Raw genomic sequence first — 5,275 nt, 5'->3', positions numbered from 1 at the left:
CCATCTGTCTTCCTTTTCTTACATTGATGCTGAGGATGAGGTTGGGACGCCGTTCCAAGCTTTGTCTATTGCTGAGCCTTCTAAGAAAGGAACTTCTTCATTTGCGTCCTACAATGATACGAAGTTGGCCATTGAGCATGGCGCAACTACTGGCTTAGGACAAATGATCAAGCTGGAAGATAATAAATCCCGGGCAGACATATGGTACTCTTTAGGCACTTTCAACAAGCATGGGTTGTTTCAGAGTGGTGGCTTCATCCACACGGTCGAAGATCAGGAAGCTACTGCTGTTGTGGAAGATGATGCATAGGAAGATTCTGACAACTTTGTCATCCCTTGAGGGGTCTGAAATAACTGGGTAGTTATGGATGTTCCAACAGTTGTCCATAAGTCCACGTAATGTTCATTTTGTTTAAAAACCTTCTCCCATGCCAAAAGGAGAAGTGATGACATTGTTGGCCCATAAATACAATGATATTCATTCAATAAATTCATGTTAAATGTTTGTTTTTCCAAATTATTTTCACTTTTTGCTTTTTGCATGAAATTGGTGATCACCATAAAACCCTAAAAATAGAATAAAATCAATCTTTTCATCTGCATAATAATTTGCCTTGTTTGAATTCTAAAATCTCTTTTATATCCAAAATCATTATGCAGGTTGATCAAACCCATTAAACATAATGATCCAACACCATCTCCCAACTTTGAGTTCCCTGTATTTGAGGCCGAAGAAGATGATGTTGAAAAGATTCCTAATGAGATTACCCGTCTGCTTGAGCACGAAGAGAAGATCATTCAGCCACATCTTGAGAATCTGGAAACAGTCAACTTGGGGTCTGAAGATTGTGTTCGGGAGGTGAAGATTGGGGCACTCCTGGAAGAATCTGTGAAGAAGGGGTTGATTGAGTTGCTACGAGAATACGTCGACGTCTTTGCCTGGTCATATGAAGACATGCATGGTCTGGATATTGATATCGTGCAACATTTCCTACCTTTGAAGCCTGAGTGTGTGCCTGTGAAGCAGAAGCTCAGAAGAACTCATCCTGATATGGCAGTGAAGATCAAAGAAGAAGTTCAGAAGCAAATTGATGTAGGGTTTCTGGTGACTTCTACATATCCTCAATGGGTGGCCAATATTGTGCTCGTGCCTAAGAAAGATGGAAAAGTCCGAATGTGTATGGACTATAGAGACTTGAATAAAGCTAGTCCGAAAGATGATTTCCCTCTACCACATATTGATATATTGGTAGATAATACAACTAAATTCAATGTCTTCTCATTTATGGACGGATTTTCCGGATATAATCAGATCAAAATGGCACCCGAGGATATGGAGAAGACAACATTTATCACACCTTGGGGAACATTCTGTTATCGAGTGATGCCCTTCGGTTTGAAGAACGCTGGAGCCACGTATCAACGTGCTATGACTACCTTGTTTCATGATATGATACACAAGGAGATCGAGGTATATGTTGATGATATGATTGCAAAGTCGAGAACGGAAGTTGAACATATAGAGCACTTGTTGAAGCTTTTTCAGCGTTTGAGGAAGTATAAGCTTCGTCAGAATCCGAACAAGTGTACATTTGGAGTCCGTTCCGGCAAGTTATTGGGTTTCATTGTCAGCGAGAGAGGTATTGAAGTTGATCCTGCCAAGGTCAAAGCAATACATAAGATGCCTGTGCCCAAAACTCAGAAGCAAGTCCGAGGTTTTCTTGGCCGCTTGAATTATATCTCTAGATTTATATCTCACATGACTGCCACATGTGCGCCGATATTCAAGCTCCTCTGGAAAGATCAACGTCATGATTGGACCGAGGATTGCCAGAAGGCCTTTGACAGTATTAAAGAGTATCTGTCCTAGCCTCCGATTCTGTCTCCGCATGTGGAAGGGAGACCCCTGATTATGTATCTGACAGTTCTTGAAGACTCTATGGGTTGTGTCCTTGGTCAGCAAGACAAATCAGGGAAGAAAGAGTATGCCATCTACTACCTGAGTAAGAAGTTCACTGATTGTGAGTCTCGATACTCAATGCTTGAGACGACATGTTGTGGTTTGGCTTGGGTTGCTAAGCGCTTACGCCAGTATATGTTAAATCCTACGACTTGGTTGATATCCAAAATGGATCCAATCAAGTATATCTTTGAGAGGCCTGCTTTAACTGGGAGGATTGCCCGTTGGCAGATGCTGTTGTCTGAGTATGATATTGAGTATCGAGCTCAGAAAGCTATTAAAGGTAGTATCTTGGCTGACCACTTGGCACATCAACCGATTTAGGATTATCAGTCTGTTCAGTACGACTTCCCAAATGAGGAGATTTTGTATTTGAAATTGAAAGATTGCGATGAGCCTACGCTCGACGATGGGCCAGAGCCTGGTTCCCGATGGAGCATGGTGTTTGATGGCGTTGTAAATCAATATGGAAATGGTATTGGGGCAGTGATTATTACTCTTCAGGGCACACAATTTCCTTTTATAGCAAGGCTAACTTTCAAATGCACGAACAATATGGCAGAGTATGAGGCCTGTATTATGGGATTAGAATAGTGTATTGATCTTAGGATCAAACATCTTCATGTCTATGCTGATTCGGCCCTTGTTATTAATCAGATTAAGGGTGAATGGGAGACGAATCAGCCTGGCCTCATCCCATATAGAGATTACACGAGGAGGATTTCAACTTTCTTTACTGAGGTTGACTTCCATCATATTCCTCGAGATGAGAATCGGATGACAGATGCGCTTGCTACACTTGCTTCAATGATTGTGGTAAAATTCTGGAATGAAGCCTCCAATATCACCGTGATGCGCTTGGATAGACCAGCTCATGTATTTGCAGTTGAAGAAGTAAAAGATAATAAGACATGGTATTATGATATCAAATGTTTTCTTCAGAGTCAGATTTACCCGCCTGGGGCATCTGTTAAAGATAAGAAGACTTTGAGGAGATTATCTGGCAGTTTCTACCTCAATGGCGATGTGCTTTATAAGAGGAATTTTGACATGGTTCTGCTCAGATGCATGGATAGACACGAAGTAGACCTGTTAATGAATGAAGTCCATGAGGGTTCATTTGGTACTCATTCCAATGGACATGCCATGGCTAAGAAGATGTTGAGAGCAGGTTACTATTGGCTGATAATGGAGTCTGACTGCTGCAAATATGTGAAGAAATGCCATAAGTGTCAGATTTATGCAGATAAGATTCATATTCCCCCGACACTTCTAAATGTGATTTCATCGCCATGGCCTTTCTCTATGTGGGGAATTGACATGATTGGCATGATATAGCCAAAGGCGTCCAACGGTCACATATTTATTCTCGTAGCTATTGATTACTTCACCAAGTGGGTTGAAGCGGCGTCATATGCAAACGTGAACAGGCAGGTGGTTGTGAAGTTTATCAAGAATCAACTCATATGTCTTTATGGTGTGCCAGACAAGATCATTACTGATAATGGATCTAACTTGAACAACAAATTGATGAAAGAGTTGTGTGGCGAGTTCAAGATTGCACATCATAATTCTTCTCCTTATAGACCCAAGATGAATGGGGTTGTTGAAGCTGCTAACAAGAATATCAAGAAGATTATCCAGAAGATGGTTGTTACGTACAAGGATTGGCATGAGATACTGCCATTTGCTTTGCATGGATATCGTACATCTGTCCGCACTTCAACAGGGGCAACCCCTTTCTCTCTTGTATATGGCATAGAGGGTGTGCTCCCAGTAGAGGTGGAGATCCCATCAATGAGAGTCTTGATGGAAGCCAAGTTGACTGAGGCTGAATGGATTCAGAGTCGTTATGACCAACTGAATTTAATTGAAGAGAAGAGATTGACTGCCATGTGCCATGGTCAGTTATATCAGCAAAGGATGAAGAAAGCCTTTGATAAGAAGGTAAAGCCTCGTGTGTTCCGAGAAGGTGACCTCGTGCTCAAGAAAGTCTTTTCTTTCGCGCCTGATTCCAGGGGCAAGTGGACTCCAAACTATGAAGGTCCATATGTTGTTAAGAGAGCCTTTTCAGGCGGTGCATTGATACTTACAACTATGGATGGTGAGGATTTCACTCGTCCTGTGAATTCAGATGCAGTCAAGAAATACTTCGCCTAAAATAAAAACAGAATAGCTCGCTAAGTTGAAAACCCGAAAGGGCGACTTAGGCAAAAATGAGCGTCTCGGTGGATTGAAAACCCGAAAGGGCGATCCATGCAAAAGTTAGAGACATAAATGAATATATATATATATATATATATATATATATATATATATATATATATATATATATATATATATATATATATATATATATATATATATATATATATATATCCCGCTAGATTGAGGACCTCACTATGGGGCAATCTAGGCAAAAATTAGGGATTGGGCAAGTAACTGCATCCTGACAAGACTTTGTTTTTCAACCGTCGTCTGTCAAAGATTCTCGCTCAGTCATCGTCAACTAAAACTTTAATCACATCGGATTCAGAGTTGGTGGAGAAATGGTCATTATGTTCAATGTAGCCTTTTCCAATATATATCACCAATTTCAAATTTGTAAAGATCCATAGAGTCTTGCCATTTGCAGACTACCATTCCATCAAATAAATTTGAGCCTTTATCCTATTCTTTGCACTCTTATTTATTTCTGTTCAACAAATGTTTGCATGTTTTAATTGATAAATATCATTGTTTTAAATAAAGTTTTCATAAATTGTTTTTAAACAAAGTGAACATTCACAATGACTCAAAGGATAATTGGGACACCTTCAGTGCTCTCCCAAGGATCGTATGATCTCCAAAAGGGTAAGACATTTGTTCATATTCCTAGCACATCTGTGTTTCTCTTCATCATCTCTCAGATTGTCTCCTCTGCGAGCATAGAAGAAGGTTATGCATCACCAAATTCCCTAGAGAGTCTAGAGCTTTGGTCCTGATTTGTTTAGAGAAGTATATCTATAACACCACCCAGATCCCCTGAGAATCTGGAGTTTGATCTTGATCTTCTAACTCCCCAGTGAGGCTGGATCTAGCATCTCAGTTATCAATTATATGGTTGTCATTCCTTGTGCGGATTGACCTAAAATCCCCTATAGATTGATAAATGGATATGCTATCTTTTTGAGGAAGTTGGTTTTCCCTCATTCAGGTTGGAAATCCTCCGCAGAGTGAGCAGGAACTCTCCTCATGAGCAGTTGGTTTGTAGTTTATCCCCTGTGGATTCACTTACATTAATCTCCAGCAGGTTTGCCTCTTGTTCATCCTCAG

The sequence above is a fragment of the Lathyrus oleraceus genome, chromosome 4, assembly GCF_024323335.1.
Source record: "Lathyrus oleraceus cultivar Zhongwan6 chromosome 4, CAAS_Psat_ZW6_1.0, whole genome shotgun sequence".
NCBI classification, from domain to species: domain Eukaryota; kingdom Viridiplantae; phylum Streptophyta; class Magnoliopsida; order Fabales; family Fabaceae; genus Lathyrus; species Lathyrus oleraceus.
Note: the sequence above shows the minus strand (reverse complement) of the source record.